This window comes from Equus quagga, chromosome 1 (assembly GCF_021613505.1).
Source record: "Equus quagga isolate Etosha38 chromosome 1, UCLA_HA_Equagga_1.0, whole genome shotgun sequence".
Classification (NCBI taxonomy): domain Eukaryota; kingdom Metazoa; phylum Chordata; class Mammalia; order Perissodactyla; family Equidae; genus Equus; species Equus quagga.
In genome coordinates, this window is record NC_060267.1 from 105,152,975 (window position 1) to 105,175,462 (window position 22,488).

Genomic DNA, 22,488 nt, shown 5'->3' on the forward strand with positions numbered 1-22,488 from the left:
GGGAGGGAGGCCGGCGGGCGGCGGCGGGGCCGCGGGCGAGGCGAGCGGGGCAGCCGCGGCGGAGGAGCCGGAGCCGCAGCCGCAGCGGGGCCGGGCGGCCGGGCGGGCGCGCACCAGTGGCAGTGGCGGCGGCGGCAGCATCTCGCTCGCGGAGCCGGCGCAGGTGAGGCGGGGCGGCGGGCCGGGCTCTGGGCCTCCTCCCCTCTCCCTCGGTCGCCAGCTCCCTTCCTGCGGTTCCCCTTAAATAGGCGCTCGGCCCCGGGGCCCGCTGCCGGCCAGAGCCCAGCCCGGGGCGGAGCGCGTCCTGGGTCCCTCGCCCCGCGGAGGCAGGCGCCTCGTCAGCGGTGACCTTGAGCCGGCCCGGGCGGCGGGCGGGGCGCGGGGTGGGCGCCTGCGGACCCGGCCCCCGGGCGCGGGGAGGGGGCGCGCCGCGCCTGCCGCGCGCAAACTTTCCGGGCTTGGAGCAGCCCCGGAGCCGGGGGGCGTCCAGGGCGCTGGAGCCCACCAGTTTCCTCCTTCCCGGCGCTCTCCGACTTCTCCATCTGGCGTCCCCCCAGTGTGAGGGGCTCCCGTTTCTCCAGGCCCTGATTCCTGCGGGCCGGGGACAGGACCAGAGCTTGCACGTTGACCCTGGGCTGGGGGCTTCTCCCCTCCCCAAAGGCCGTGTCCGAGCTTGTGAGGCCGAAGCGCAGGAGGACGCTCGGCCAGGTGCTCTCCGCATCTTCGGCCTTGGCTTTTCCCGGTGCCCCGCACCCTGCCCACAGCCCTTTCGCAGGCACGACGCGGGTGTCCCCCACCTGGGGACGAAAGAGCTCCGAAGCCCCACAGTTGGGCTCTCAGATCTGCAGCTTGATTTTTCAGCCCAGCGGCAAAGGCTGCTTCAGAAAGTGGGCTCGGGCAGGTACCCCCAGGCCCCCAGGGTGGGTCGTTATGTTCCTGGACACCTGGACTCACCCAGGGCCTGGTCACCCTGAAGCCCTGTGGTGTCAGGAGAAAGCGATGCACTGGCCAGCGGGTATGTTCTCTCCTCCTGGGATATTAGCCTTGGAAAAGAGAATTGAGGCCCAGAGAGGGTGAGCCAGCCTCAAGGTCACACAGCCATCCCGGGAGGAACAAGAACTGGGCTTCCTTATCATGGACTGGGGAGGAATGGAGAGGACTCCTCTCTGGTTCTTTCACCTGGGGCATTCGGGCTCAGGGACATGCTGCCTCTGAATAGCTGTGTGACCTCTGGCAAGTCACTTCCCCTCTGACTCACTTTCCTCATGTGTAAAATGGGGGTGGTTGCCTCACAGGGCAGTTCTGATGGCTGTGCTAATGTTCTTAAAGTTCTTACCATTATGCCTAGTGCATGGTCTGTGTCCAACAATTTTTGGCTATGAACATGTGAAATTTCCTTTCTGAGCCTGGAAGGGAGGGAGTTGTTCCCACTCTCTTCCTTCTACTTCTGGCACCTAGATTTGGGAGGGTTCCCCCTGCGGCTGTGTGGGCTGGTGGACGGCAGCCCCTGCTGCAGCCCTGAGCCCCCCTACTCTATGTGGGATGTTTGGGGGAGGCAGGGTCCCAGCACCCACCCTCAGGGGCCTGCTGGACCCACCAGTCGGGCTGCCCCTGGGCTGTGGTTTCCAGCTGCTTCCGTGGGGAGACCAATCCCTAATTTCTAGCTTGGAAATGAGGACAGGGCCCTGCTGTGGCCCCAGAAAGAGACCCCCTCTCCACACGGTCTAGTGGGGGCAGCATGGTCCTCACCTCTTCCTCTGACCCACTCTGCCCCACCTCTGCGAGATGTCCTTCCTTCCCCTAGAGGTACCGTCTGTCCGCAGCAGAGGAGATGGCGGTGGGTGGGCGGTGGGGGCTCAATCATTTATTCGCTCACCAGGCCTCGAGTCGCGCCTCCCCTGCGTCAAGAAGTGCCTGGAAATGCAGAGAAATCAACCATTTCTAGCAGTTACGAAGCTCCCACCAGGTTCCAGGCACCTGCTAGGCGCTGGAGAGGACACATTCATTCATTTGACAAATTTTTGTTATGCACCTGATCTATGTTGGCGCTGTCTGCTGGGCCGGGGACGCATTGGTAAATAAGACAGACTTGGACCTGGCTGTCTGGGGTGACCATATAATTTGTCATCCAAACTGAGGCACTTTTGAGAACAAGAGGGGGTATTATTAATAACCACACCAGGGCTACAGGCTTCAACCGGGATTGTCCAGCCCAACAGGGACATGTGGCAGTCCTGTGGCCTCGAGGAGCGTAGGCGCCAGTGTTCGGGGCTTTCAGGCCAGGCTCTGTGCAGAGGGCTTTTGGGTCGTCGTCTGGTTTAACCCTCATGGTGCCGTGGAGCTGGTGTTACCGTCTGCGTGCAGCTGGTTAGCGGTGGGGCTGGGACCACCTCTGCTGCTTGACTGCTGGGCTGCACTGCCTCCCCAGAGACAGGCAAGACCCAGGCCTAGGGGTCTCTCTCACACAGGCCCACGGACGACGGTTCGGTGGGGGCACGGAGGCTGTGATAAATGTACCGTGGGGGCAGATGGAGGCAGAGGTCCTGCCGGGAACAGTGAGAGGCAGCTCCCCAGAGGAGGGCACCTTTGAACTGGACCTTAGAATGTGAGTTAGGATTTTGACCGACTGCAGGTTTGGTGGGAGGACATTTCAAGCCCAGTTTGCTAAGGCCCGGAGGTGTGGGGCGTGTGGACTGTTTGGAATATCACCCCAAAATAGGTACGATCCAGTTGTAACAGGACAAGTGTTAGGGCTGAAACAGCGGGAGGCGGCAGAGAGTCACCGTGAGACTGGTGGGCTGTGCACCCCAGGAGCTCTGCATTCTACGAGGACGCGCTGGAGACGGGACTGTTCTGCAGGTGGGGAGCAGAGCGACAGCTTGTTGTGCTGAATTTCCCTTGACCAGAATTTTCTATACCCTGAGCTATACTCTGGATTGCCTGCAAGGTTAGGGAAGGCATTTCGTTGTGTCGAATCCCTGCAGAAAGATTTTACCAGCATCTGGAGCAGCAGAAAGGTTTCGCCAAGCAAATTAATTGCCGGCAGGAAAAATATTAACCTACTTAAGGGGAAGGGTTGTTAGAAGCATCATTTGCAAGTAAGGAATATGCTTATTATAAACGAAATCTTTTCTGTTTGTGAAATCACATCCAAGAAACTCTAACTTTCTCCTCTCTTCTTCTCCCTCCGTGTCACCAGATAAATCGGAGAGCTATGAAACTGTATTTCTTTAGGAATGTCTTATTTCTCAGACTTTTTATTAATTCAGACTGGCCTCCTTTCCTCCCTCCCCAAAAAAGAGGAATTATTAAAGCTTTATGGTATCTAAAAATTTGAATCCATTAATAGAGAACAAAAAATGGGGTCAATTATTGGGGCCTTGGGATTGGAAAATCAGGCTAGAAAGATTAGAGAAGCAGGAGAGAACGTGACGGAAGGTCGGGAAGGAGGAGGGAGCCGGGCCCTCCGTGGGCCTGTGGCCTGTGTGGCACGCGGGGCCCTGTGCCAAGAAGAGCCCCACGCTGGACTTAAGACTCTGTGCTCGCCATATTGAAATTCTTAATGATTGTTGAACAGGGCCCCACGTTTTCATTTTGCAGTGGGTCCCACAAATTATGTAGCCAATCCCGGGAGGGCGGGCAGGAGACAGAGGTGGGGGTAGGAAGAGGGAAAAGATACAGATGGGGAGAGAGAAACGAAAGTCACATTTTAAAGCCCCCGCTGTCTACGGGATGCTGTGTGAGACCGCTGTCCACGTTTGTCTACTTTAACCTTCGTGACAATGCTGTGAGGTGGGTGACAGCGTCCCTGTTTTTTTTTTTTTAAAGATTTTATTTTTCCTTTTTCTCCCCAAAGCCCCCCAGTACATAATTGTATATTCTTCGTTGTGGGTCCTTCTAGTTGTGGCATGTGGGACGCTGCCTCAGCGTGGTTTGATGAGCAGTGCCATGTCCGCGCCCAGGATTCGAACCAACGAAACACTGGGCTGCCTGCAGCGGAGCGCGCGAACTTAACCACTCAGCCACGGGGCCAGCCCCAACAGCGTCCCTGTTTTAAAATGCAAATTCTATTATGATTCCCTTGTGATGAAGCCAGCAGATCAGGAGACCACTGGCATCAAGAAGACAGTTTCTTACTCGCAGTTCCCAAGAGGAGGGGGCGCACCACGCCATGGGGGTGCCACACGAGGAAGCACCAGCACCGGTCAGTGGGCAGAGGGAGCAGGAGGAAGACGTGGGCAGGAGCCTTTGTTGTGGTTGCCACAGGAAGGAACAGGTGAGGCAGGGTCCGCCCGTTTAGGATTGCCTACTTTGAATAATTTCAGTGGCTCTGGGGCATGGGGACTGTCCCTGGTTGTCTGGTACCTGGCCCTGGGTGATTGGGCAGGGGAGTGGTGGCCCAGAGTGCCAGAGCTGCATAAAGGAGGTGGCTGGAGGAGTATGGGAGGCTGCCTGTGCTTTCTCTGCCCTGCCACCTGACCTCACCCCAGCAGGTCGTAGAAATTTAGAGCTAGGGTACCCCTTGAGGAGTATCTGGGCCACTCCTGATTTCACAAGTGACAAGATAGGCCCAGAGAGGGAAAGTGACTTCTCCAAGGTCACACAGCATTTTAAGGAGGCTGAACTAGAGCTAGAATTCATCTCTCCCACTACTCAAACCACTACTTGGCTATTGTTTATTCTTTCTCTAGAGCAGTTATGATGAGGCCAGGTCCACCAGACTGTGAACGAATTAGGGTCTGCGTTCCTGTCCCGTTTAACATCACACCCCCAGTGTGTCTGGAACATAGGAGATGCTCAATACATGATTGGATCAGTTCCTAGGGCTGCTGTGACAAGTCACCACAAGCAGGGACACTTAGAACAACAGAAATGTGTTCTCTCACAGCTCTGGAAGCTAGCAGTCTGAGATCAAGGTGTCGGGGGCCGCACTTGCTCTGAAACCTGTAAGGAAGACCCCTTCCTCACCTCTTCCTGGCTTCCGACGGTCGCCAGCAATCTCTGCTATGCCTTAGCTTGTAGCTGCATCTCTGTCTTCACATGGCTACCCTGCCTGTCTGTGTCTCTGTTCCCAACCTCTGTCTCCTCGTAAGGACACCGTCCCATTGCACTGGGGCCCATCCTAGGAGAGTATGGCCCATCTAAATCTAATTACATCTGCAAAGACTCTATTTCTAAGTTATGTCGCTGTCACGGGTACCAGGGCTCAGGACTCCAACGTGCCTTTCTGGAGGACACAGTTCAACACACGACAACAGTGACCCAAAGAGTGAGCGAATGTTTATGACTTGAGGTGAGGATAAGCTCCCTTTCCCCTAAAGGTCACACCAGTGCTGAAAAATCAGAAGTTCTGTAGAAGGAGGAGCCCACAACAACAACTGTTCAATCCACATTTAGAGAGAAAACTGTCAAGTGTACACAGGAGTGCCTGCCATTCGAGCCAGCCTGTGGGGCTCGCGTCCGGCTGCCATCACTTTTGAGCTGTAGCTGTGTGACCTTGGGTGAGTGGCTTCAGCTCGCTCTGTCTGTTCCATGATCTGTAAAACGGGATGCTAACAACGCCTGCCTCATGGGAACTTTTGTGATGACTGACAGGAATTAAGACAAGGAAAGCTCTTAGAGCGGTGCCCAGCACACAGTAGGTGCTTTCTAGATGTCAGCTATTGTAGTTCCCATCCTCATCATCTTGTAACTCACAGAGTACCTTTCACAAGCTTTGTTTTCTTACAGCAAGCCTGTGATGTGGCTCGGTAAATATCAGCTTCCTTTCCCCGTAAAGTGGTTACTCACTGAGGAAGCCAGATGCCAACCCAGTCCTCGGGTTTCCACTTCCAGCCTGGCCTCACCACGTGGCGCCCTCTCTGGGTGGCTGGAAGCCCGCTTGTATGAAGATACTGCTGATGGATGCTTGCCGGCTTTGTGGGGCTGGGAGGTCGGAGAGCAGTGACGTGCTAGGCCCTGATGGGGGAGGATCTGAGGGGAAGGGAGCAGTGCCCCAAAGGCGGAACGGCCTCGGCATCTGTTGCCCAGTGGTCACCGTGCTTCTGGGGAGGTGGGACTAACTGGGTCTTTTCTGGTTTTAACTTCGCATCCTTAGGCCCTGGCACATAGTAGGTAGTTAATAAATGTGTGTTGGATGAATGAATTTCTTATGAAACACAAGTAGTCACTGCTCACCCCCCCCCACCTGCCGACAACAAAACCCTGGAACGAGGCCACCTTGCCCACGCAGTGATTGCGGACCACAGAAAGGTGGGCCATCAACATGTGATCAACTTGAAAAATCTTTTTCAAGAATGGCTTTTGATGCCATTTGAGGACATGAACTGGGGGAGCTGTGCAGGGGGAGCATGTAAAGAGGGTCCAGCATGTGGGTGGGCTATAAGAGGCATGGTGTGCAATGAACCCACATTGGAGAGAGATGCCATGTTGAGTGGAATCTCCCAGACGTCGTCATCAGGAGTAGAGAAGAACGTGAGGCCAGGGAGGTTCTCTCTCAGCAAGTGAGTGCAAAGGGCACCCAGCGGAATTCTGAAATATCTGAGTGTTTCTACTGACATTGATTCACTGTTGACTGTTCAGTAATATAATGGTGGTTAAGAATGCCTGGGAACAATTCTGCACAGACCTCTTGCTTGCTGTGTGACTTTGGGCAAGTGGCTTAACCTCTCTGTACTTCCGTTTCTTCAGCAGAAACAGAAGGAAATGAAAGTAGTGCATAGGATTAAGAATTAAGCTTTGTAAAGTGTTTGGCAGAGAGCCAGGGTCATAAATATCATCTTCCTCCCTTGTCCTCTTCTTCCTCCTCCTTTTCCCCCCTCTTCTTTTTAATGTAGTAATTGGGTTTGTCATTAGTGCTATAGAAATACTTCCAGCTCCTTACTCCCTAGACACGTGATAAATTGAGCCTCCTTGCCTGTTTTGACATTAGTTATAGCTGTGTGTCTTGCTTTGCCAGTGAGAAGTGGCGACATGTGTCGTTTCTAGGTGGAAGCTTGAATAGCCAGCATGCGGTTAGCCACTTTCCCTTTTCTCTCCCTCGGCAATTGAGGCGGCCTGGAGATGGAGGCTCTGTCAGTCTGATTCCTGAGTGAACGTATGCAGAGAAGGGCCCCCAGCCACCCTGTGATGGGCAGGTAGCCTCAGTGAGAAGTGAGCCTTTGCTGAAAGCCACTGGCACTTTGGGCTTATTTGTTATCGCAGCGTAACCTGGCCCATCCTGACTGATACAGGCAGGGAGTGAGTTGAAATAATCACAACTCGTTTAGAGATATTTTTGAGTCTTTTAATTCCTTCAAGGGTGATGCCAGAAATTTTAGTGTTTGAAGGAGTTGTGAACAAGAGGCAGGTGGAGCCACTGCCCTGAGGGGAAGGCCAGTCTCCCCAGTATGGCGTACATGGACCTTTCCAGTTTCCCCTTGGCCTCCTCTGCTTCGTCCCACGTGTGCTCCATGCTCTGCCGGACCCGCCTCAGCATCCTTGAGAGGAGCCACGTGCTTGTACATCTCCAGGCCTTTGCTTGTGCTCTGCCTGGAATGGGGCGTCCCCCAGGAGGTCATGTCCCTTGATGAGCGGCTGGGTGGAGGGTGACAGGTGCACAGGGGAGAGGGGACCACTGGGCTTGTTGCGTGAGCACAGAGGCAGAATTGGGACAGAGAGCGAGATTCCTGATCAACGTGACACAGTTTTCTGGCTGTTAGAGGTTGGGCTGGCATGGCAGTGAGCTCACCACACCAGAGGCGGGGTGTTGTGTGGGGGTGCCAGGTGGGCAGGACCAGCGCAAACTCTGCCATCCTGTTGTACGTGTCTTCAGGTGAGATTGCCCAAAGAAGGTGGGTCTTAGCTGCGATTTTCTCTCTCTGTCTCCCTTTTCAGAATAAAAGTAGCTTTTCCCCCTGATGATAGCCGTGTTACATAATGGTTGTAGAAAATTCAGATGGTATTGAAAATTGTAAAGAAGAAAGTAAAACTCAAATGAAATGCCATAAAACTGAGCTCATCTCCATTAACATTTTGTTAAAAGTCCTTCCAGACATTTGTCTATGATTGATAGGTATATAGATAGACACTGTTTTTTTTCTGTACCTTTCTCTCACTCAATAATAGAGTATGGACATCTTAAATATCAATAAATATATCTCTGCCTCATCTTTTATAAGTGGCTCTGCCATAATTTACTTAATGGATCCCTTCCTGATGGGCACTTAGGTTGTGTCCAGAGTTTGGCCATATAGACAACACTGTGATGCACATTCTTGTATGTGGGCCCCTGGGCATGTCCAGGCATCTCCTGACGATGAATTCCTAGAAGTGGAGCCACTGAATCAGGCCAGACTCTTTGGGATGAAGGAAGAGAAGAGCGCTGTGGTTTGAGCAGGTGGACAAACCATTTCTGGCTTCAGGGCAGCTGCAGAGGGTCTGAAGGAAGAAAGAGATGAGAGGGAGATTGTGGCTGGGCTGGGAGGCTGGAGGGGGCGGAAGAGAGGAGGGAGGGCAGGGAGGGCGCTGGTTTTAGAGGCCCCCAGTCCTCGGTTTTAGGTGGGCCATCCCCCAGGCAAAGGTGAAATGCACACGACAGTCGTGGTGTGTGTACGGCCAGGCGATTCCAAGCACTTGCATGTGCATGGTCCCATTCGAGCCACACCGCCGCCTTCAGGGAAGGTCTCTGTCAGCGGAGCAAAGTGAGACCTGGAGAGGATGTGTCGAGAGGAGCAGTGTCTTCATGTACAGTACGTGGGCTCCCTCGCAGCTCCAGACCTTCCCCCTGCGCACACCCTGGGCTGGCTCCTGCCTCCAGGCTGCAAATGCCATCTGTCTGACAGGCCAGCTTCCCAAGAGTGGGAAGGAAGACTGGTCATGTGTGACTTGATTGGGAACTTTCCTCGTGGGCCCCCTCACCCCACCCCACGCCTGAAGGCGAGGCAGAGGTGGTCAGGGCTCAGCAAGGATGCTCCCTAGGCCCTCGGCAGAGCACTAACTGTTGTGTGTTAGCTGTTGAGCAGGGGGCCTGCTTCTGCCTTCAGTGAATTGGATTCTCTGACTCAACCGACAAACAGTGAGACCTTCCTCACCCCACATAATCAGACACTCTGGAGTCGGTTAATCCAGCGGCTCATCCGTGCCATCGACACCGTGGTCCTTCTGCCCTTCTCCTCTGCCGCCATCAGCTGGAGGGATTTCCCCCGTCCCCAGCACGCCCTGCCAGTCTCACAGCGCCTGGGGGTCGAAAGGCGTGCTTCTGCATTTCTTTTATCAGAGCTTCTGCATTTCTTTTATCAGAGAGGAATTCTTTCGCAGAAGCCCCCAGCTGACTTCCCATGTGTCTCATTGGCTGGAAGTGGGTCACATGGCCACGCCTACACCAGTCAGTGCCAAGGGAATGGGACCATGGGCTTAAAAGGACCGGGACTTGTCTCTGAGTCAGTTGAGAACACCAGGAGATGCCCAACAGTCAGGGCCCTGCCCGGTAGGAAGGAGGAGGGGATGGCCGCTGGGAAGGCGGCCCCCAGTGTCCGCCCAGCCGTCCTTTGAAGGCCAGCAGAGGGCTAGGCGGATGGTAGATGTTGAGGAAAATATTGGTGGAATGAATGAATGAACAAATGAACGGATGAAATGAATCGGTGGGTGTTTCTGGAGACTCTGTCAAACCCTGAGACTTTAGGATGCTCTGTGTACCAGCAATGCCGGCGCTTTGCTGGTGTGTTAGGTATTTCAGAAAGCATAGGGATGGCTTTGCCCTGAAAGATGTGGTAATTTCGTTGTGTGGAAGACGCTAGAAACCCCTCCCCAAAAATGTGGAATTGGGGCCCGGACTCCGGTGCAGACTGGACATGTCATGGGAGGTAAATGCCTCCATAGGTGCCCAGAGAAATAGGACAGGCCCACTAGGGACCAGACACCATGATGGGCAGAGGTGGGTGGTGGAAGAAAACACTGTGTGCTCAGAGAGTAGATGTGAGTGTGATGGATTTGAGGCGGTGGGGGCACTGACTGGGCCGATTATGTACTGGGCATCAGGCTTGTACTCATTTTTTCTTGTCTTTTCCTGTGTCTCTGTGAAGTGGGTCATTCTATCCCCATTTTAAGGATGGAGAAGGTGAGGCTCAGAGGGTGGGGTTACTTGCCCAAGGTCACACAGCCAGGAAGTGGTGGGGTTTGGCTGAGAATGCAGATCTGTTCTGGAAAGCTGGCTCCCTTCTGCAGAGGGGCTGTGATGGCTGTAGAGGGCCCCCCCACCCTAAGACCACCAGGTGGGGGAGGGGATGGGGGAGGGGAGCCTGGAAACTGACAGGGGTGCCCGGAAAAGGCTTGGTGCAGCAAAAAGTCCCAATGGGAGCAGTGTTGATAACAGGATTCAGGGTGGGATGGGGAGCCCCAGTCTTTGGCATCGACTCCAAGTCCCTGCTTTGCCAATTAATAGCTGTGACCTCGGACAGGACACTCCCCTTCTCTGTACCTCAGTTTCTCCATTTATCAAGTGATGATAACAATTAAATGTGTACCCAGTGCCCGGCACATAATAAGAATTTAATGAATGGATCTGTTATTATTGTCATTGTTGTTGCTGCTGTCGTTTTAGGGTTTGGGCCTAGAACCACATCTAGAGGGCCCTCCCTTGGTTCCGGGGGTCCTGGCTTCTAATTCTGCCTTGATTGCTGCCTCCACGTTTGACCTTGACTTCCTCCTCCTGGTCTGACCGTTCACGCTTCATCTGTAAACGGAGGGGGTTGGGCCGGTTGATTTGCAGCATCTTCCTCTGCTCCAAACTCTGCACTTGTGTGAGGTGGAGGGGGGAGGCTGCACTGACAGAAGGGATCAGATTGGAGCAAGGGGGTGTCAGGGGATGCTTTGTTCTGGGGCAGAAAGGAAGGGAAGGGCAGAGGATGGAAGGAAGAGCAAGGAGGAGCCGGAGCAGCCAGCAGGGAGCAGGCAGGCGGCAGACCCGGCGCCAGGCCGTTTGGAAGTGGGCATCGAGGCTGCAACCTGATGAGGCAGAAGCCAGCTGAGAGCAGCTGCGTCCACACCTGCCGCCTTGGAGGGAGAACCGAGGGAGAGGAATCCAGACCGCTCTTCCCGATGCTGCACACCTGGGGGGCGGGGCTTTGAAGAGTGTGCGTTCAAAGATTGAAATTGAATCTCTCCAAAGTTTGCGGGCACGCTGCAATTATGCCTGAGAACATGTCTGTGAAATCCCCTTGAAATCTATTTTTGGGCACCAGGTTTTATAACGAGAGTCAGAAACTGAGTGGAAGTGTGTGGGAGGCTGACCCTGGACAGCTTCCATGTTTGAGAGGAGGGGAGAGTATTTTTAACTGCAAACATGGTGTCTCATAGGGCGAGACTGGGGAGCAGGCAGCTCGCCACTTTGGGTTTCTCACCCACTGTCGAGTTAAGACAGGAGCTGTCGTTGTCAGAGTTGTTAAATTTCTTCGCCCAGAGTGGGTGGCTGGGGGCCGGGGAGTGAGCCAAAGAACTCACTTGTCTGGGACTTTTGTCTCTTGGAACAGAGATCTGTGAAACTTAATTCCCCAGAGACTCCTTCAGATCCATCTTGTGTGGTTGTCGCAGTGCCCAGGGAGCTTCGTCTGGCTAGAGAGTTTCTCCTGCCCTGCTGTGTCAGTTAGCTGTTGCCACGTAACAAACTGCCCCAAACTCGGTGCCTCGAAGCAGTAAGTGTGTGTTATTGCTGACGAGTCTACAGGTCAGTTGGCTGGTTCTCCGGGACCTGGCTGGGTTCCCTTGCATGCTGTAGTCCACTGTCCGTCAGGCAGGCAGCTCTGCTGACCCCGGTGGGCTCTCTCGTGCATTTGGGGATTGGCTGGCTCTGGGCCGGCCTAGGATAATCTCAGTGGGATGGCTTGTCTCTGCCGCATGCAGTGTCTCCTCCTCCAGCGTCTTGCCTGGCTTGTTCACCTGCAGTGGCAGGGCTGTGAGAGACAGAGAGCAGAGCGTGCGTGGACTCTGGGGACCTAGGCCCTGAATCAGCAGAGTGTTACTTCCAGTGCTTTCTGTTGGCCAAAGCAAGACACAAGGTCACCCCAAATTCAAGGAGTGGGGAAATATGGTGGCACCTCTTGATGGCAGAGTCCCACGGGAAAGGACTTGGATCTAGGCAGGCCTTTCCCTGGGGCCGTCAGTGCCTTCAGTCTGCAAGACTGCCGGTGTCGGTGTTGGGCTCTCGGGCCGTTATGGGGGGCCGGCCATCCATCCCGAAGTCTTCCTGATGCCCAGCAGTGCCTTGCTGTGCAGAGTTTTCCATGAAAGTCTTCTCTGTGGAACCAGGAACTGTACGCCCCCGAACAATGAGAGGTATCAGTTTCTCTCACGAGACTGGCAGAATGAAAAGTTTGATGCCCTCAAGTTTTGGTGAGAACGTGGGGGAAGAAGGTACTGTATCCACCGCTGGTCAGAGTTTCCGTGCCACGGCCCATGGAGGGGCAATTCTGCAGAATCTCCTAGAATTAAAAATACAGGTATGGGTTAAACACACGTGGTACGGCCGTCCCGTGGGATGCACTCAGCAGTGAAAGGAGTGAGCTGTTGATACGTGCAGCCGCTGGATGAACCTCAAGGGCTGGAAAAGCTTTCAGACTGCACGATTCCACTTACGTAACATTAGTGAACTGGCATGATTACAGCAATGGAAGACGGGTTAGTGGTTGTCGGGTTAGGGATGGGGAGAGGGGTATGTGGCATAAGGAGGGGGTGGGCCCTCATGATGTCACTGTTGAGTATCTTGATGGTGGTGGTGTTTACACGAAGATACACATGTGCACACTCATGTGGGTATGCACACACACAGGTGCCTGTATAGCTGGTGCAATCCAGATGAGCTCTGTGGGTTGTACCAATGTCCATTTCTTGGTTTTGATACTGGGCTCTATTCATGCAAGATCCTGACTAGGGGAGGCTAAGGGAAGCGAGCCTGGGTCTTCCCTGTGCATTTCGTTGGCAATCTCCTGTGAATCTATACTTATTTCCAAATAAGAAATTAAAAATAAATACACAGGCTGGCCGGCCTGGTGTCCATCACAGAGGCACAATCCTATGCCCCTGGAGGCTTGTGCAGACGGTCCCTGAACACTGATAACAAAGCATCGGAAACAACTCGAATGGATTCTTTCACCAAATGCTCATTTGTTGAGTGCCTACTATGTGCCAGGCTGTGGGGATATAGCTGTGAACAAAATAGGCCAAGTCCGTCCATTAGGGGTTTGCATCCGAGTGATTGTCACACAGTAGGGAGCTGATGGATCAAACCACGGAGTAGCCACCCTGAGGAACCCACAGAGCAGAAACAGAGAAATGAGGTAGCTCCGTGTCTCTGTGTGCTAACGTGGCTCTGTCTCAGAACAGTCGCTGTGAGGAAAGAGGAAGAAGCAGAATCAGGCATTCGGCACACCGTTTATTTTGAGAAGAGTGAAGACCCATAGCGAGTTAAAGGCAGGGCCCCGCTTTGGCGCGCACTTCGCCGCCCACTGGGCCGGCCTGCCTCGCTGGAATGCATGGCCCACGAGGCAGGGAATGGGGGCTGTTTGTTCCTCGTGATGCCCCACACCAGAGCAGGCCTGGCACACAGGAAGGGCTCGCAGATCTGCTGAAGGACAGAGTGATTTGTACCCATTTCACAGGGCGGCCAGCAGGAGCGTGGGGTCCTCAGCACTGACACATCAGCTTTGCTCCCAGGAGAGCCGTGCAGGGTGGATCGAATGCCCGTGACCTCGAGGGTACCACGTACCTTTCTTTCAGCTTTGTCATCATGAGCACATTTCCCACCCCAATCTGAGAAACTGCAAGTCTTAGGTCTTGCTTGTCCACACTGGCGGTTGGTTGTACAATGATTTCACGCTTCTGTGGCTCGTGGTAGAGTGTGCAGGCACACCTGCCTGCATGATCTCATTTAATCCTCCTCTCAATCCTGTTTGGGGGAAAATGGATGATCATACCCTTTCTGTCTGATCTCAGGCCCCAGCCCCTCCTGTAGGTTTTCGGGCAGGCGGTGATGGCTGGCTGGAGGCTCAAGCATCTGTTATGGGACACACAGAAATTCCCTGGAACCTGCACGAGGTTCTTGAGGGGCTGGTGTGCGTTCTCTTTTCTCTCTGCTCCCCACCCAGCCCATTCTCTCGTCCACCACGTGTCCTGGGGGCCACGGGGAAGGCTCCTCTCTCTCAGATCTGGGGAGCGTCTGCCACCTGCTGTGGCTCTTCGTCTCCATCTGCCCGTGTGCGGCTTAGAACAGAACACGGAATGGACCCCTGGGGACTGTTTGCTGAATTGATGTGCGCTGAGATATTTGAAAGGCTAGTGCTGAATTTTCATTCACAAGTAACTCTTTTAGAGCACTTAGGTTTTAAGGTGAGAGGCAAGAGTGTGTTCATTTACTTTAAACTGCGTGAGGATTTATGTGGTCGGATGACTTCACCAGCAAGGACACTGAGACTCAAAGCGGCTCACTCATTCACGCACTCATTCACTCAGTATGTCTTGAAGGCCTGGTTTGAGCCAGGCCCCATGACTGGTCCTGGGTGTACAGATTTGACCCAGGCCAAGCACTGTCCTCAGGTCGAGGAAGCAGGCCCTCAGTTTACCCAGCATGGCATGGGAGCCTGCATTCTGGGGGCCCACAGCACACAAGTTGCTGCGATGCCTAGCTGTCCCCATCCAGCCATCCTTGCAAGTGCCAGCCGAGATGCTGAAACACGAAGATGCTCTTGGGGTCACCGAGGGAATCACTTCAGACCCAGGGATACCCCTGGAACATGGGCATCCGGGAGCTGTGATCATGACCTCGACGCGTCCCCTCATCCGTTTCTCTGCCAGGTCCCTGGGAACGTTTGTCACCCTGCTGCAGAGAAGGCTGCAAGGCCAGATGACCTGTCTGCAAGCAGTGAGCCTCGGCACCCACGAGGAGAAATTAATGTATGACGGCTGGGGAGAGGCGGGGAATCAGACGGTGCTGTTTCAGGCTCGCTCTGTTCAAGCACGTCCCTGCAGCCGTGTGTTAGCTCTGTCCGCCCTTCGAACAGAAATCAAAGTCACATGGGCTTAGGTTTTTTATTCGCTCACCAACGCTGAGCTCCTCAAGTTTGTATGCCTTGTAAAAACATGCAGATTTTGAATTAATAGAAAATAAAGCTACTGCGAAGATCGGCTCTAACTCTCTCGTTCTGACTTAATATGAGTCATCAAAACCGTCTCAGAGCCAGCCAGCAAAACAGGCTGAGGTCAGGGCAACCCGAATTCCCATCTTGACTTTTCCACTTTCTGAGCGTCACGTGACCTGTCTGGGCTTCAGTTTCCTCAACTGTGAGGTGGGGATCAGAAGGAGCGTTGTTGGAAGATTAAGGGAGATGCCGTCTGGGAATGTTCCCGGCACCTGTAGGCCCTGCGTTGGTGTTAGACCCCTTATGTATAAAGAGAACCATCGCCCCATCCCGGGTATCGAGGTTCGGGCGTGAGCTGCTGTGTGATGCTGGGGAATTTAACGTCGCTGCCTTCATCCACTTGAGACACGGGGTGAGGGAGGATCTCCATCCTTCTGCCTCAGTGTCCAAGTCTGGGACAGGAGAATGAAAACATCATACTCATTGATTATCAGATTTTTGCTGAGCACCTCCTAAGTGCAGTCACATGGAGACCGTGGGGACCTCCTGGTGACATCGGGTACTGGCCTTCGGCACTGGGCCCCCGCCTCCAGGAAAGGACCTCTGTTCAGTGTGGCGGTTCTCTGGAAAGTGGCAGTTCACTTGCATGGAGGAGTCTGAGCAGTCCCCCTCCTGGAGTGTGACTGCGTCGGCTCCGAGGAGCGGACTGGTGTGGAGGACCGGGAGAGAGAAACGTGAGCTGGGTGCTCAGAGCACAGGCTGTCCAGGAAAGCCCGAGGGCCCTGCAGAGGGGCTGCCTTGGCGGTGGGTCCAGAGAACCACAGCTGGCGCAGCCAAGGGGCCCAGGTCCTCTCCGGGCCAGATGGAGCTGCTATCTGGGCCTCCTGCAGCAGCTGGAACAGGTGGGCCTGGAAACCAGCGAGGGGAGAGCGGATTAACATGGCCGCCCTGGGGGCCCCCCTCATGGCACTCCTGGCCTGGAATGCTCTACTTCACGGCACGATCGATTGTGTGGTTGCTTGTGAACATCACTGTGTGAACAGTCCTGTGATCTAGAGATATGTCTGTCCCTGTTTCACAGAGGAGACCCTGACGCTCCGAGAAGCTAAGGAACCTTCTGGAAATCACACAGCCCACAAGTGGCTGGGCCAGAATTCCCCACAAGGCCTGTGCTGTTTCCATTCTTGTTTTAAAAGAAATATTTCCATTCCGACTTGAAAGCGTCTGGTTAGGAAGAACTGGAGACCCGGAGCAGACCTTTAGGAAGTGCCTTCCACGTGGGTAAAGAGTGCAGTACAGACTCAGCCCCTACGTGCCGAGCACCTGCTGCGTGTCAGGTGCTGTGCTAGGTGTTGGGGATTCGCCGGTGAACAATGAGCTGCTCCATAGGCGGTTGTGGATTGAGTTTTAAAAACTTGGTTTGAAGGCTTTGCTAAAGTGGGTTTGGGCATCTTTTAATTCGTAACCAGGTGAGTATTGTCAGACCGTGGCCTTTCCCATAATTAACGGAGCGATCTTCCTCTAGGAGTTGATTTTGCTGCCCTTCTCTTCCTCTCCGTGCAGCATTGCTGGTGCAGGTGGACCCTGCGCCCCATCAGAGCCACTTCTCTGTCTGGGGGTGGTTCTGGGAAAAATTGTATGCATCTCCCTCAGGCAGTTTAATCATCAAAAGGGAGGGAGTTTGACTTAAACTTCAGAGGCCTCGGTTTCCTCATCTGTAATATAGAGAGTAGTATCTTCTGTACAGAGAGATTGAGCTATGGAGATATATGTCTGTTTATCTCTGTCTGTCCGTCTATCCATCCATCCGTCTGCTCATCCATCCATCTGTCTACTCATCCATCCATCCATCACTTAGTCTATACTGGCGTGTATGAGCACTCAGTAAGTGTCAGCTGTTAAGAGGATGATGGTACAAGATTCCACCGCAACAGCAGCTTAAAGGGGCCTCATTCAAGAATCAGGGGTGTCTCGTCCTTTGTGTCAGTCTCAGATGGTGCCCAGCGTCATTGCTGTGTCTTAGTTCCCTCTCGGTCCCTTTTCCGCTTTGCCCTTTCAGAATGAAAGCTTTTCTTCTTTTGACATGAACATTTTTGCTGCAGTTTGTCGCGGAGCCTTTGTGTCTGCTCTGCAGTGTGAGGACAGAACCCTCTGTGTATGCCGGGTGCTGGGGTTGGGCTGGTGTGTACGGGCGGGCAGTGGGCCCTTCCCTGCAGTTTTGATCTCTGCATGGTCTCTGGGACCGGCCTGCTGCCGCCTCTAGGATGTGCTTCCTTCTTCTGCCCGCCCCGCCCTCACTGAGCACCTCCTCTGTCAGCGCCTGGGTCCTGCCCACCGAAAGCCCAGCGCCGGCAGAGGATGCCCAGCAGATACCTTAACCGCACAGCGGAGTGTGATTAGTAACGCAGGGCGCCAATGCCACCAGCTCCCTCCAGGTGCAGAGGACTTCATCTCAGTGATTTCCTGTAGCCGCGTGAGGGCCAGTGCTGGTCCAAGGCGGGGTTCGCTGGTCCAGGCAGGTTGGGGGATGGTGGGGAGCTTTCAATAAAGCTGAGGGAAGAGGAGCCCTTTAGTCCTGAGATTTTGACCTTCCCACTCTTACCGTGTTAAAGGGGCCTTTCTTCTGTGATGCTGATGCCAGAAGGTCTTTTAATGTTTGTATTTGGCATCACTAGATTGATCTGCCTAATGTTTGGTTGCTTGGTTTTGTTTTGCTTTTTTAATTTTACTGGCCCAAGACATCTGTAAGTCCAGGAAACACTGAGTTATCTTATGTTGGGAGGGGTTTATCTTATTTAATATTACTAACAATTCTGTGACATAGACATTAAGGTTCCCGTTGCACAGGTGAGAAAATTGAGGTGCAGGGGGACTTCCCCTGAGTCCATAAGGGCAGAGGCAAGTCTCAGGCCCACTCCTGGCTCCTGCCCGAGCCCACATGTGCCCCGCCCAGCCTCCGCCTACTCCGGACGCTCAGGGGATGCGCCTTGTGGAGTATGCTGAGACGCATTGAGATCTGCACCAGGTAACTCAAGGGTCTGTCGCCTATCTAGAGCCACAGGGAGGCCAAGTAACCCCGTTAGTTGAATGGTGCTAACAAAGGGGTACATGGTGATGGGTCTTCAAATCTGAGGTCACATCCAGCCCGCAGTGGGTCCCCTCCATTGGTCATGGACCCGCCCTCCTCCCTGACCCCTCACACCCGGTCACGGCAGCAGGAATCCCGGCTCAGGCGGTTTCCACATCAGTACAGGGAGGGGAAAGATCCTCGCGATCCTGCGCTTTGCCTTTTTAAACTGAGGGCCACACTGAACCCTTTCTGGGCCGCCTCCCCCTCTCTCTGCACTGCATTTCCCCCCTCAGCCAAGCCCAGGCTTCCATCTTGCCCATCTGACATCCAGGGGGATTAATGGCCTTTATTTTAGTAAGTAAGCACTTGGCAGGTTTTGTAAAATGACTTGCTGGTTTGGCTGCTTCCGCTGGCGTCAGAGGTCTGGCGGCGGGTGAGCATGCCGACGTGGAGGTCTGTTGCCTTCACTTCATCCCCCTCTGAGAGTGGACCTTCTTTCTCTGGTGGCTCTCTTGGAGGACACGGACTGATCTCTGAATAAAAGGTTTTCCCTTCTGATCTTGAACAGTAGGAATTTGACGCAAAGGCCACATGGAACAGTGTTGAAAGGAAGACTGCCCCTTCTTCTAGGCCTGTGCTCTCAAGTCACCGTGCTGTTGAGGACAGGCTCCTGGGGGCAGGGACGGCACCTGGAACTGGGGTGTCCCTCCCACAGTCGGGGCCGTGTGTGGCTGGAGCTCCTCCGAGAGCGGCTCACGTCTGGCAGCAGTGACCAGCCCTTGGCGCTTCCTAGGACTTCGCATCTGAGAAGCATTTGCACGTATCTTGTCTTCTGGGTAATCCTGGTCACCCAGCAGAGTGGGCCAGTCTCCACTGGCCTTTCACACAATTGGGGAAACTGAGGCTGGGAGCAGTAGATGGGCAAAAGACCTAATGCTTTCCTCACAGGGGTCCTGGTGAGAATTTAATGAATACATGGTGTGCATAATGATAGTGAATACATATGTGTGTGTATAAATCAGGACAAGTGCTTGGCACATGGAACTATTCAATAAATATTGGTTATTGATCGTTATTAATGTTATTTCTAAGGCCACACAACTAGCAACTGGCAGATGTCTTGAGTCCTAATGACCTTTTTTATTCCTCTCGTTTTATTACCTAGTTCTCTGTCTGATTAGAACAGATTTCTGATTTCTTGGTGGGCGTTCTTTGGCCCCCAAGGTGATACGAGTCAACAATGCTTGATCACTTGGTGTGCGCCAGGCCCCGGGGAAGCATTTCAGGTGGGTTATCCCACCTGATCCTCACAGCAATACTTTGAGGAAGGTATTGTATTGTTCCCATTTATATATGAGGAGACGGGTGCAGAGGGGTTAATGGTCCACCCAAGGCCACCAGTAAGAGGCAGAACTGAGCCCCCACGCCCATCCCCCCGTGCTCTCTCTTTGCTGAGGTCCGTGTGTATTAGGAGGCCCCCCTGCAGAAGCAGCTTCTCTGCACCAGCTCTGTGGGCCGTGCATGACAATGCCAGCCCGGCCCTGAAGTCTCAGTGCCCTCTGTGCTTTCGGAAGACGGGGTTCCAGCCCCCCAGTTGTGCCTTTCTAACTTCCCAGGCTCCCATTGGGGACTCAGTCTCCCCATTTATAAAATGAGCATGTTAGGTGGCATCAGGACCACACATCACGCCCACCCCCATGTTCCAAAACTAGAGGCTTCCATGAATCGAACCTGACTTCTTTCCTTCTTGGTTTTACCTTTCAGAGGGCATAGAAACTGTCATTTAGAAAACTTCTCAGTTTACTTCTCTGTGCAGCAGGGTTGTTGTGAAGACTTACTGGGAATGCAACAAGCACCCAGCGTATGCCTGGAACATAATGAGAGCTTAATAGTTGCTCATTTAAAAAACAGAAGTGTTCTATTCTGTGGATGCACTTGTCACAGATGCTCGTGGGGGTCCCAAGACGTGGTCCGTGTCCTCCACAAGCCTGACGTTGGTTTGAGGGAACCATGTAGAGGGTTTCACTGGTCCCTCGGTGCTTTTCTGTGGAGAACAGCGTGTTCCAGACTGCCTTTATCAGAGAGGCAATGACCTCTCTCTGCTTAAACAAATTGAAGTTCCCATCCCTCCGGGCTCAAATGGGGGCAACCATAAGGTTCTAGGTCAATGGGAACCAAAAAGAGAGGGGAGGACGATGAGGCACACAGGAAGGAAGAGGAGATGGGATAAGCATTTTACAGTTTAGCCGTGAGAGGAGAGTGAGTGGCTCACTAAAACAAAGTCACTCCTGATCCAAATGGATCCATTTGCTTGAACGTTGTCCTTTGGTGTCTTTAGCTAAAAAGCCCAGACATCGTATAAAAAGCAATTTAGTTTTAGCAATGGGAAGCCTCTGAGTTGGGGCTTAAAGAACAAATCAATGAGGAATGGACCTAGAATGATGGTTGCCAAAGATTTGTCCATCATAAAGGTTTACAAATAGGGCCCTGCCGCTGTCGTGCGTCTGTGCACTCGTGTGTGGTTGTGCATGCACACGCCCACCACCAGACCACAGGGCGCCTCTGTGCACGCGAGGAGAAGGCTCTCCCTGTGGGTGGAGCAGCCCAGGGCACAGTGTTTGGCGAGCAGACGGCGGGCTGGATGTAAACCTTACTCACCGTCTCAGCCAGGTGTGTGTGGCTCTGCACAGAGGTGAGTGTGGCCACACACGTGCACACATGCTTGCTCTGTCCCTCGGGCGGGTGAGGAGCCTCCAGCTGGGGTCCGCTAATCTCACGGGGAAGTGGAGACGCTTTGGCTACAGTCTGCACGGGCTCCACCGCGGTACTTGCTCTCCAAGAGGTCATTTCTACAAAACCCACAGTTTCTCTCTGCTTGCTCAGCCGCCTTCTTGAAGATAATCAGTTCTGTTCTGTGCCTCTTCCCGACGCGTCTGGTCCCAGCAAGCACGAGTATCGGTTTGACTCAAGAGTACGGATTTGATTCCTTCGATCAGGGATCTGCTTCCCTGGAAAAAAGCCTCAGGCCTGGCTGTTTACAGAGCACCTCACTGGATCTTCACAGCATCCCTGAGGGTCAGACGGTGGGGCATTGACACACCCATTTTACGGGTGAGGAACGGGCTCTGAGAGGAAGCTCAGAGAGGCAGGACATCGCAGGTGATCCAGATTTAGAGAGTCTGTCGCCTGTCTTGAGTGATTCTACAGCTCAGCTCCTCTTCTGGTAAATTCCCTCCACAGTGGGAACCTTCGTGACCTCTCAGCCTTGGCTTCCCTTCCCCTGTCCCCACTGAGCTGAGCCCCCACCCTGAACTCACAGCAGCAGAAACTCAGCCGTTGTCTCGATTTTGTCCTCGTCCCAAGTGAAACAGGCAGCCAGTGACCATGATCGCTGTGCGAGCTCGTTGCCACACACTCGATTGGCCTTCATTGCTAGGGTGACCCCTCCGGTGGTCACTGCTGTGGTCATCATTGCTCCAAACCTGCTCCTAAGAGCTGGACCTGGCCCCAGATATGTTGGACACTTCTCTTTAGAAATTGTCTTCAGAACCTGGGTGCCATTGCCCCAAATAGCCTAATGATGGTAAATCCGCATTCTAGTCTCCATTTAGGCTGATAGCATAAGAGTGCCAGGCCAAGAGTGGGTGCTGAATACATCATTGTTGAATGAGGCAATTAATTGAATCCTCGGAGGGTGGTATGATAGAACAACTCTTTCCGTTGCTGGTGGCTGAATCACAACACAAACTAGTTTAAGCGAAAAATGAATTTATTGGCTCACATGGCTGCAAAGCATAGGGGCGAGGGCATCAGGCACAGCTGAATCCAGGGGCTTGAATCCTATTCCTGGGCCTTGGTTTTCCTCTCCTCTCAGCTCCACTTCCAGTGTTGGCTTCCTTCTTAGGGGTTCTTTCCTCTTGGTAGATCAGATAGCCGCCAGTGGTGCTAGGCTAACTGGCTCTTACACTCAGTTCACAGACTTATGCAGAGAATCCGTGAAGCAAATCTCCTGGAAGGGCTGGGATTGGCCCAGCTCGGGTCACATGCCCTTCCTCTAGACCAGTCACTGCGGACAGAGGAATGGGCTGCTGTGATTGGCCAGGGGAGGCACAATGATTGACAGCTCTCCCCAGCCCCATGGGATGGGGAGGGGACCATTCTCCGATGGAGGTTGGGGCTCAGCAGACAGTAGGTGTTCACTGGAATGAGGATGGGTTTCTGAAAAGGGCAAAATGTCAGTCAGACAGTCTAACAAAGATTATAAATTGAATGATAAGGTCAAAATGAGAACATAACGATTTGTGAAATAAA

At 53.6% G+C, this 22,488-nt stretch overlaps 1 protein-coding gene across 6 annotated transcripts in view; it reads left to right on the forward strand.

Moving 5' to 3' along the window:
- The first annotated feature begins 30 nt into the window (after positions 1-30).
- The window catches only part of ATP2B2 (ATPase plasma membrane Ca2+ transporting 2), a 355,046-nt gene continuing 332,588 nt past the window's right edge, over positions 31-22,488 (forward strand). For 5 of the 6 annotated variants that reach the window (XM_046675025.1, XM_046675014.1, XM_046675097.1 and 2 more), the window contains exon 1: positions 31-163. The gene's annotated coding sequence lies outside the window, so the exon portion shown is untranslated. The remainder of the gene's footprint in view (positions 164-22,488) is intronic. The other variant, XM_046675034.1, reaches the window with a different exon arrangement.